At 35.5% G+C, this 12,522-nt stretch overlaps 1 protein-coding gene across 6 annotated transcripts in view; it reads left to right on the forward strand.

Annotated features, from left to right (window-relative positions):
* The window catches only part of LOC115239201 (putative polypeptide N-acetylgalactosaminyltransferase 9), a 241,688-nt gene that overhangs the window by 58,851 nt on the left and 170,315 nt on the right, over positions 1–12,522 (forward strand). Inside the window, exon 1 of one of the 6 annotated variants that reach the window (XM_029813584.1) lies at positions 8,315–9,636. The exons of the other annotated variants lie outside the window; for them this stretch is intronic. The gene's annotated coding sequence lies outside the window, so the exon portion shown is untranslated. Of the gene's footprint in view, positions 1–8,314; positions 9,637–12,522 lie in introns of those variants that run through there. 6 annotated transcript variants of the gene reach the window in all.

Below are 12,522 nucleotides of genomic sequence, written 5' to 3' on the forward strand. Positions count from 1 at the left end.
TTTTTTCGTTTTTTACCCTCTCCCACGACTCTCGATTTATGAAAGTGGGCGATATGGGGTAGCTCCACGGTTATTTGCCTCCGGAGACTTATAATGGCCGCTTTACTGCTTTCGTGAATAAGTACTTCCTACTAAATAACATCCGCGCGCGCGTGGGTGAGGGGGGAGGGGAGGAGGGAAAAGAGAGACGGCGTGATGCTCGCGGTCCATTGCACGGCGTGTAGCTCGCCGTGGGTTAGATGCGAAACCGCGCGAAGAGAGATGTGGTTTAACCTTCTTGTCGGGAAGGCTGTATTTTTGCGGATAGTTAATACACGGACAGCGGTTGGTTGCAATTACGGTGCGTATTTTTGATCGACCTCTCTCGTAAATTTCTTACATTTCGAATGTATATATAATTTTATAGAATATTAAAATTATATATTTTTTTTAATTAACGGAATACCCTGATTAGTTATATTCCTTTATTATTAATGCGCATAATGTTCTTCTCTTGATATAGTAATTTATGCAGAATTTAAAGTGTCTATTAGATACGAAGCGACCGTGTGTCTCGTTGAAAATGTAATAAGTTATGAATAAAGAAGAGGAGTGTAAAAAAATAGATGTTACTCCAAATTATATACTTCAATCTGTATACTTGACGCATAGTTCGGATCACGATATACACGCGAGCCATACTGTCGAAAGGATTGTGTCCAAGTCCGTGATCACGACGTTTCACAGACGGTATCAGACGGTCTGTACCTCTGGTACAGTAGGAAAAGCTAATTTGTGATTCGAATACGCTACGGGGATTGTCTCCTCCTTTCCCGGCCATGTAACAATCGTCTCCCCGATCTTGGAGAGTTTCGATGCAAGTTGCGCGCCATATTGCGAAGTTATGGAATACGAGGTTACGAACGGCGAGATGACATCATCTATCAAGTACTAGGATGCAATTATTCCGACTGAGATTAACCCAGGACGAAGGAAGGGTCGTTGCGCGCTCGAAGGAGCACCGTCGTCATTTTCTAACCGCGTATCTTCCGTGAAAGATGGACGCCGATGGTATATAAATGTTGAATGATATTAATGTTGCCCCGGATATCAAAATTTATAATTAACAAGGATAATGGAATGAATAATTTATTTCATTTATTTATTAGCATCTCTTAGAAGTATGACATCTGTCAAAACAAGTTAACATGTTTCTAATAAAGGCGCGGATGTTTTTCACATTTTTCTTACAAATTACGTAAATGTAAAAATAATTAAAAGCTACTAACTGATTATTAATTCATTGGTAATCACAATCTAAAGAAATTTTCACGTGACAATTTACATTACGCCGCAAACAAATTAACCAGAGTAAGTGTCGTGCAAGCGGGATAACGAACTTCTAACGAATATTTCGCGCTGCGAGAGGACTTATGGCAGCAAAAAACTGGACATTATTCTGAGTTAAAGGTCGGACAGAAAAACTGATTGCTCGTTTCACCTCGATATCTTCGTCGTTCCATAACGATCTTCGTGCACGGCTTTTTGCAGGAATATCATTTTGTACCGATAAATCTGCATTACCGTTCTCGATCTTGCGGCATAGCTGGAAATGGCGAAGTCTGAGTCGTCGGGGTCGTTAAGCTTTCCAACGTCGCGCGTGTGAGCTTAAAAGCGGTATAAAAACGGTGATTTTTGATCGATCGTGAAACATTATTTATCATTACTGTAAATGCACGCTGTGATAATCTGTAAACCGAGGTGTCCTCATGGCACGGCAATGTCGATTTGACATCCTTATGTGTACTTGGATATCTATCAGACGATTTTTATCAACGAGAATGAGTGAAATACGTATATAATTGATTCAATTTTTGATGAATTTGAGGAAAATTAATCATCACCGAAACTCGACAATTAAATTTCGATTAACGATTTTCGTTTTTCGCAAATGGCAATGCAAAAAATTGATAAAGTCTACGGACTCGTCTCTCATGTCGTATTCTGGTTATGATGATTGAGGATATCTTTCCTCTTCCAGCACCTTCCTTAACGCCGATAATATTTCAATGCTGGGTCAGGTGGCGAATATGGCGGTGCTGGAAGGGCGAAGGTTAGAAGAAATTGCGGGAACTGTCGATAGTCATTGCTCGGAAAGCTGCCAACGAATTGACTGAGATTAATCGTCGAGCGATGTAAACCAAAATCTTGCTGCAGTCACAAATCTTGAGCAGATATGAAGCGTATTTATGGGACAAATAATATGGTTCCTCGTAAATTATAAAATTAGAATATTACTATAATTTTTTTATGAAACGCCTTTTTTATATCTATCTAACAAAAAGAAAAAGAAATTTCATATTTTACGTAAATATTTTTATAGTTTTGATGAAAACATTTTATTCTTCTTTCTCATATTTTTATAAAGATATATGAAAAGATGCTACTCTCTCTTAAAAATATTAATCTTTGCGTCTCATTGTGAATTTGAGAAATTTCTAGCTCGTCGTATACGTCATTTCCATCTTATTTCTCAAGTGTGTCGCATAAAAAATAGTATTACGACTTTATGCAAACTCGCGAGTGTAGTATCATTTTTCTTTCTTGTTGAAAATAGAACAGGTCATTATTGAGAGCGTAAAAATGCCGCTTCTGTGAAACAGATTTTAATTAATGTAATGGAACGTCAAAGAATCGTCGCGCAAATAAAAGATTTTGATTTCAATGTGCAAAAACTATAGACACAATGAAATGGAACGTTTATAATTAAAAGTGCACGTATACAATTTTTATAATTAAAAGTGCACGAAGAATTTATGAATTCGTCAATAATAAAAAGTTATAAAAATATTTTATTTCATTAATTATTATATTAATAATGCATTAATTATTATATTTATTGAGAATAATTGTTGAGTAAAAATTTTAATCAAACCAAAAATCAATAGATGGTTACTGAAAAGAACCATTTTTATATGTTTATAATAGAAAATCACGTAATCTAGTAAAGAATATCGTATCGTGCTCGAGGAGATCGCGTGAATTTTTTTCTCGGCGATGATGCTTCCGGTCGGTTCTCGTGGAATTTCGCCGTAAATAATGCATTATTCGTCGGACCGTTTGGCCGGTCAGAAATATGGCGGGCATAAAAGTGATGTAAGACCGAGGAGAAATGGCTCGTTCGATCGGCGACTGCTAGCTCGGTTGCTTCCTAGATTGCGTACGATAGAATTTTTGGGATGGGAGGCTCTCCCTTTCCTATAGAAGGGTTCCTTCTTCGTCGGTGAATTTAACTCGCGGACGCGGCAACCGATACGGATCGACGGCTATGATCGTTTTCCAAGGCAGGGAAAGAAATTCGGAGGAACGTGGTCATTTTTCAAAAGGATCGAGCCTATAGACGAAGTCCTTAAATGGGTTATTTTTCACAACGGTCATGGAAAGTTTCTAAAAAAAAAAAAATGTTTTGATTATAGATTTGTATTTTAACAAAGTTTAATGGTTATTAATAATATTAATTGATGCCTTTGACATTCATAAATATTTTTCTTGCGCTTATGAAAGATTATGATTTGTTAGAAATTATCTTTTTTGAAAGCCTTTAAATGATGATGATATAATTTTCGCAAGGAATGAACGTTAATTAATCGTGAAATACTTGTAATAATAACAATTTTTGGGTATATTCTTTTCTCTTTTGAGCGCAATACATTTAATTATGTTGTATTATGTGCAACAGAAATATGTTTAACTATTTCAACAGATACTTTTATGTTATTGTAGGAAGTAATTATTATGTGAAGAAATTACTTTACTTCTTGCCATGCGGCAGCGTCTGCAGTGGCAGACTATACAATTTTTGTTGCGCCGGTAGCCGGGATGGAGTTGGAAATAAATTGCTTTTACCGTCGGCAAATTTAGTTCCCAACGGCGACCGATGCGGATCGATGCCCATGATCGTTGCACTTGTCGGGACCCTTCGGAAATGTAGTAATTTTTCGTGGAAGGAAAAGCTGCAACCAGCCATCGAGAGATCCTTCCGAGGCTATTTTTTACGTTACACGTTGAACGAGACAGAGAATGGAGGAGAGCCCAAAAATATGTTTCCTTTAAAAATAACCGCTATCTTAGATGGAAGTTTGTGTGTGTTCCATCTAGCGAGATACGTTATTTTGCAGCATAACACGGACGATGGAAAAAGATGGGTGGGCATTATTTTCAGTTTTCGTCGTTGATTGAAGATACGAAGTCACTTGGCGTAACTGCGCTCGCGCAAAAAATAACATTGCAATATCTATCTATGTGAATCTTGTTAAATGTCACAATCCATTACTTTACGCTCCGCTTGACACGTTGACATCTACTACATTGCCCTCGATATTCCGATATTCTCGTGTCGCCGACGTGATATTCATGGTAGAGTACCTACGAATAATGGCCCACACCAACACGATATTACGTATTAAATTGCTATTTGTCTATCGATTATACCTGCAAATCCAACAGTATCCAAACTTTTAATTATTTACGATATCACATTGTTTATGCGTTGAAAAATGAATATAATTACCCGCCGCGATGTAATATTCCGGAATTTGACATCGATGCAATGACAGTTACAATAACATTCTATATATACAATGTATGATATCAATTGGAAAGTGATTGGGATGAAATCCGGGATTTTATTTTTTTCCGTATGATTGATTACGTCACTGTGGAATTGCTATTAATTATGAAACAATCGAGATGATACACGGGTATATTTTAACGAACTTGTCGTAAATTCTGATATTCTTGATCACCGCATCGTAGTCAACGTAATCTGCGGTTTAATGGATTGTTATACGATCTTGATGATGCATGAAGTCAATTGAGACGTCGGTTAAATATAGCATCAAAGTATCGAAAATATACACAAGATTTATATTTAATTGTACATCAGCTTTTTACATGATTAATAGAATTTTTTAACATAATAGAAAATAATTGAATATTATATATGAAATATATGATATGAATATTAGATATGAATTAAATATGAATATTAAATATGATGTCAGATATAAATATTAGATATGATTATTAAATATTAGAGATATATAGATTTATACAGAGATATATAGATATGAATATTAAAAATGAAAATAATGAAAAATTTTATATCAAAAATATTTGTTGAAACTGACATTATGGTTTGTAATAAAATAGTTTTAAATAAAAATTATATAATTAACACGAGATTGCAGATGTACTTAAATCGTCGCTATGACACGTTTATTGAAATAAAAAACGCTAAGTTAGTAGTGCTTGCTGATCCAGAAAAAAAGAAATCATGAAACATATCGTATCGGCCAAGCTGTATCGAGCGAAATATAAAGTGTTATAAGATGGAAAGAAAAAACGGAAAGAGAATGGGATCGGAGAGGAGGTCTCCGATTGTAATTAAATAAACGTCCCGGTCTGTCCGTCGCATAAAGGCGAAGGGTTTAAAGGGTCGGTGCGCTCGATCGATGCGATCTACAAAGAACTGAAACAATGTTTCAGGGACTCTCGCGTGCCTTTTTAATGATTTATTAATTACTCTTGTGCAAAAGCGGGCATTTGGAGTCTGTACACATCGCAGGGATAATTACAAATTCGTCGAGTGTACGGCTAGGAAACGTGATGTCGGACTTCCTTTGCACTTCGCCGGAGGAAGTCTGGCGGAGAACAACTTCTTTTCCGCTGTGACGACTATATCTCAATTAAGACGCGCGGCTTTATAAACGTTGCAAACATTGAAAATTATATTACATTGAATCTGGAAAAGAACACGTCCGCAACTCGACAAGATGTATACATTTCAAAATATATGAGATTATTTCTAGTCTTAAATACCTTGAATGTTTCGTAATGAAACAGTTTTGTGTTAATCAACGTTATATTTTTGTCTTACGTCTACGTTAGATTTTTTCATCGAAAATATTTTTTCTCTGTCTGGCGTAGAGGACAATGATGACAACAATTCCTTGGAATGGCATACATTTATCTCGAAAGACGCATATATTCAGAGACTCACACATTCAAATATTCATATTGTGATTTACGATATCATTAGCGAAAGGAAAATAAAAGTCAATGTCGCAATTAATTGATGAATCACACGCATCTTTAATGTACACTTTTATCGCGTATGATATCGTACATAATATTATCCGTCCAAGTATTTATACGGAGTATTCGTGATGGAAAGTCTCCGAAAGGAATTTACAATGATAGTTGCCGTCATACCGGATATATACATGCGGAGTCCGTGAGCGGTAGATCAAAATCGATATACCAGGCAGCAACAACGCATGTGTAATTTCGCTGCGGGGAAAAGCGATATCCATCTGACGGGATCCTCCAAACTTTGAAACGCTGGCAGCAATCGCTCGGGAAATCCCGCCACTGATTAGACCTATTCCATTCTAAACGAAACCGAACGAGACCGCTTGAACCGATCGATGGTCCACAAGCGCATCTTTAATTCTGATTAAACGTGATCTTTGCGAAACCGAAGCTCGGCGAAATTTCTCTTATTCTCACAATGGAACGGCGGAAACTTTATAAATTCGTGGGAGTTTGCGAAATCGAACGGCACGCGATAATTCGGGTGAATACCATCGATTGGATATTTGATTAAAATTTTGCTTTCCGTCTCTATTATTTTTCATTAGAACAAATTTTAGCTTCTTTACGCTGCTAAAACGAATGTCACACATATGTGATCTTAATCAAGATTATTGCAAAATAAAACTTTCACGCAAACTATATAAATATCATGTATAGTACTCTCTATATTCATAAGAGATTATAAAATTATATTCCTAGAAAGAGAGAGAGAGAGAGAGAGAGAGAGATTTTCTTTCTTTTTTAATCCGAGTTTCCAAACTTCAAGAATTCTATATTTTTATAAAACGTTTGTGAATTAGCTTTGTCTGAGTGCATCTAATAAATGCATTTGACGCGCGTCACTGGCATTTTTTGCCCGTTGAACGATCCCGTTTTGTCGCCACTTCGTTGCAATATTGTATCGGTAATCGAGCAAATTGCTTCCTTCCATACAGCTGGTTTCCGAATTACGAAGTCCATAAATAAAGCCGTACCTACGGGGAATTTGTTGGCAGGAATATCGGCTAGTTGCGACCGTGACCATAACTTATCAGTATCGCGCGAACAGAATTCAATCGCGAAATAAAACGCCGTATGAAAGGCGATCGGAGGTTGACATTACAATCATATACATTTCGAAAAAATACACTTGTCCCTATAAAATTTTATTTTAATTTTTTCTAACGAGCGTACATGGTCACGAATCTGATTTAATATTGGAAAACTTTTCGTAGGGATTACCTGAGCGTTCTTAAACTTAAATACCTTACTAAAAATATTTATCGTTTATTAATACAATATCTAATTATCGAATAATATATTATTTAGAAAATTAAATATTGTTTAATCATAAAATTGCCTTAAACTAGAGCTTTTTATAGGCATAATTAATTATCAAAAGTGTTTTTTTTTTTAAATATTTGTGTGAAATTTTTATTATATATCATAAATTATAATCGAGAAATGAGTATTTGATATCTGCATGCTTGGAAAATAAAAAACAATTGTTTCTAATTAGTAATTAAATTTCTAAATGTACAATAGCGGAACACAAAATATGTGTAATTTTCTGTGTATCACTTCTGTGTATTCGACGTTTATTCGTACAATCTAAATACGATACAACAGTCTTACATCATTACACGCTAATTACATGCCTCGAAGATCTGTAATTTGCGGAGAGAAGCAGTCGCTTTACGGCATGTATCGTTTAATCTCGCTTTTGATTCACAAACGCTAACTGCTCCGCGTTTATCCCATTCTGAACGCTTGCTACTTGCTATTGCCTTGGCAACGTACTCTAAAGCCGTGTATAACATCCGTGTGTTTCGTATTTTTCGCTTAATTTAAATTGTTTAATTTAAAAAAAAAAAAACAGATTTATTTATAACAGAAAAAGAGAAGCTTACACTAAATATCTCAAACATATGCGAATATGTAAATGGCTTACAAAAAAATATTTTGTCGCTAATATTTATAATAATTTTTACAGATTACATTAGATTATCGTTGAATATCGAAATAAATTTTTATATTGGCAAAGAGATGAAATTTTGCTTGCAAAGTATTTATTGATTTAATTTGAATTAATATTATCAAAGAATTTTGAATAATATCGAAGTTAATAATTCAAAAAAGAATATTAATATTTAATATTTTTACTTTATGAAATAAACTGTTTGTGAAATTCTGATAACTGTGATAATTATAATTTAATTCACGAGATTGTATGTGTATGTGTGTGATATTGCAACGATTTCTAATGGATATTCCACGAATGATACGTAAATTTTACGTTATATTATTTTCCAATCCGATTAAGGCCAGGGAAAATCAATCTTGGATTAGCAAGAATATATCTGCATTCGTGTAAACTACCTCCAAGTGATTATCCACTTGTTAATTGTCACGTTTGTTTTCTCGAGGACGATTCTAATCATAACGATGGAATAAAATTGCAGATACATATCGCACCACTGAATTACTTATCTATATTTACCGACAAATATCACGTGGTTATTGATAAATCGTGGCAACTGCGATTTATTATGCTGATACAGAATATCGAGACGAAGATAGAACTGCACGTGATCTCGGAGAGCGACTTTACTTTGTACAGCAAATAGATGCGAAATGCAGTTTGCAATATATTCCGAGAGATTGGCTTCTACGATTTCCCGAGAAATTGGTGCTGCGGAAACTCTCGGGATGCCTCGCGCGGATATTTTGTCTCCAAGACCGCGTTTCCTGTCGCCGCGTTTACGAATAATTCAGCGGCGCCGACTTCTCCTCAACAGGTGGACGAGTCGCGCGCTATTCACGGCTTAATTTTAGAAAGTGTTAGAAAACGATGTGAAAAACCGAGGTCGAGGAAAATCCCGAGCGTCGTCTTTCGCTCGAAACGATCGTGTTGGGCAATCGCTCGGCGGACGAGCCGAAGATTCTCTGCTGCTGCTTTCGCGCAAAGGCCATCGAGAGAGTATGCCTCCGCTCCTTCTCTCTTCACGGTTCAACCTTCTCCTCCCTGGTTCACCTTCTCCTACTCCACGGAATCCGCAGGTCGCAGGTGTACGAGCCGGCTATCGGCGCCGCTTGGCCGTCGTGCCGCTTTCAGTCACCGCCTGGTCGTCGCCAGGTTCAGCGCCTTTCTCGATACTGATTTCGCATTAGTTTGTGGTGCGATAAAGGGATATCTGTTCGGTTCCGGTTTATCTTATCATACATTAGCGACAATCGATATGATTCGTTGATCGCGTAACGTGTCTCGAATAAGATTACGGTGATATCATAGAGAATTCACACTCGAGTTTTGTCAGTATTTTTCCATTTGCTGACTTTGAAAAAAAAAAAAAAAAAAAAAATGTACACGAGAAAGTGCCAACGTGGTGCATTTCATCGATAGTGAAGTGATGTTCGAATGGCATGTTCTGTTTTGCAATTTGGCATTAATATATATATACGTGAACGGAAGTAAATATTCAACATATGCATTTTAAATGCAACATTTATATTTAAACACGGGTAAGTCTTATGTTATATAATTACATATGTTTTATAGTCCTAAAAAACGTTATTCCAGAATAAACAAAAATTTAAATATTTTTTTGCAATATATTATATGTATATAAAACAAATCTTTTTATATTATTATAAATGTGCAAGATTTATCATGCATAAGTGCATAAATTAATTATTCTGATTTTGATTTGCTATTCTTAAATCACGAATAATGTAAATACGTAAAGCAGACACGATTTAGTCATGTATCTATTTAACAAGTAAAATTTCTGCTAATGGATTACATAAATTGTAACTTTGTCGATTTGAAACTACTTTCACCGATATATATTATGCATGATCACATTATTACGTAATAATGACTTTATTACTTTTCTCTATCGGAATTTTATTATATAATTTGTATAATTCAATTTTATCGCGACGTGAGTTGAAGCTCTATTAGTTTCTGTAGCACGTTTGAAAATTATTGTTATACCGGTCAAGAACACACGAAACTCGAAAGCGTGTCGCGAATCACGCGACAAAGCGACACGATTTAAATAAATTTTTGTTGCCTTGAGCAGCGGTTGGCTCAATTCTAATATCAGAAATAAACGAAAAAAAGTACTCTTGCGATACATAATAAGTGCATGATTATCCCAATTTTATCGCTAAACTATACTGTACTTTGCTTTAAATCAAATTATTGAAATGTGGAAGCTTGAAATCCGTCATTTAAGCATATATGTTATTGTAATACGTAATTGAACCATATATGTGCAGAAAATTAAGTTGAGTTTAAATATATATTATATAATAGACATTTCTGACAACATTGGGAATAACGATGAAGGACAGCTTGTCAAACTCATTATCTCATAGTTTGAAGTGCAAATTATAACGTATATATAGCAATCCTAGGAATAATTAATGCATAGTGTGTAATTTTTTAATATTTTTTGTTATTATGAGCTGTCAAAACTTCACATATGTATGCATGTGTGCAATCATTTTTAATAATTATCATTTTCAATAATACAGAGAAAGGCAGAGAAAATAATTATGTTATAGAGCTTTGTTTGAGAAGAATTACATTTTCAATAAAATAAAATAAAATATCTCAATTTCGACAATATTATACGATTCATTTACGAAATCAGTTACTCTCGAAATATTAATTTCTTTTGTTATGATATTTTATATTTATAAATGTCATATTATATTTTTATATTCTCGCGAAACGGAATACATGAATTATATTGCGAATAAAAACTGTTAGCTTATGAATTAAATGTATTATCTGATTAAATTCCAATATCGAAGTAATTGCCGACAAAGTTGTCTGCTCTTTCTCTCTCTCTCTCTCTCTCTCCCTCTCTGTCTTTCTCTCTGCCTCCCTTTCTCTTTATCCCTCTCGCTCCGATATCTCATAAAGAAGTTGGCGAACAGTCTGGAGAATCAGCTCCGGTTGAGGAATCCAAGCGGTCTTTACGTGTCTGCGCTTCCTATCGTTACGCAGTTGCTTCCGGTAACGGGCGCAACAAACCACGAAGAAACTGTACGATACAAACTAACGAAATGCTAAAGGAAGGCAGAGAAGGCGGAAGAATATCTCTTAATAATTCAGAGAGAGAGAGAGAGAACTCTAGCGATCAATCTTGACTTACGACTACGTTACGTCTTTGAAATTGCACATGTAATAGCAACTAACTCAGCGTTACGAATTACGAGCCTTGATATGCTTTTAATTTTCCCGTTTATTTTCTACAATATTTAATCCTTATTTCCTTCTTCCTATTTACAATAGAGAATTATAACGAGCATGTTGGCATCGATTTCATCAATCAATCAATCAGATATGCTAATATAATTAAAATAGGATAGATGATCAATATATGGTCAATGAACATTAGAGTAGATATCACATCATATTTGTTGAAAGAAAATATTAATTTTGTCATCTGTATTATTCAGTAAACTTAAAAACGCGTGCATTTTTAAAAATCAATTATGAAAAAGATATTAAAATATGAAATTGATGGAATAATTAATGAATTATCATTGTTAGCTTTGACAAAAATTTGCTTTAATATAAAATTATATAAATTCAATATTATAATTTTTAGTATTAAAGTATTAAAATATGAAATTGATGGAATAATTAATGAATTATTATTATTAGCTTTGACAAAAATTTGCTTTAATATAAAAATTATAAANNATCTATATATCTTATTATTTTTTTTTTTTTTTCATATCGGATTAAAATAGGTTCAGTGGTCATTCACTGGATGGTATGAACGGTCATTCACATATCCTTATCCCGTTGGTCATAATTCGCTCGCCGCTGTTCGGCAATCTGTGACGATCTGTAACGAATCTATTCGAATGGAATTTAAATTGAAGCATAGCTAACACTGGTATCGCTCGCGATAAACTCGTGAGCGAACTATGCGCGCAGAGGGATTCTTCCGCGCGCCTTTATTCGCACCATCGTCGAAGTATGCAGCGAGTTATGCACAGCGTGTGTCGGAGCTGGAATCAATCAGATCGATTGGCGTTACACGCGCGCGCGAAACCGTGCGATGTGTATCGCATTTCCGACCTTCGTTGGGAGAGTATTGTTTCCTGCACGTCAGAGAGTACGAGCTCGCGCGTCCGGGTTTGTGTGTTAACGGATACGCGTTTCGGCGACTGTATTCCGGGCTGATTGCGCCGCCTGTTGCGAATCCACACATACCGCGGCGGCGATAAATAAGCCGCTTACGCGGTAATCTAATCCCCGTATAGTCGTTTTCTCTCTCGCGGACGCGCATATAGCGGTGCGGAATGCGCGTATTAACCGTAGCCGGGAAAGAGAAAGGACGAAGCTGCGGGAGACGGAGGAGATTGTCTTGGATAAGAGCG

Source organism: Formica exsecta, unplaced genomic scaffold, assembly GCF_003651465.1.
Source record: "Formica exsecta isolate Colony F162 unplaced genomic scaffold, ASM365146v1 scaffold365, whole genome shotgun sequence".
Taxonomy (NCBI): domain Eukaryota; kingdom Metazoa; phylum Arthropoda; class Insecta; order Hymenoptera; family Formicidae; genus Formica; species Formica exsecta.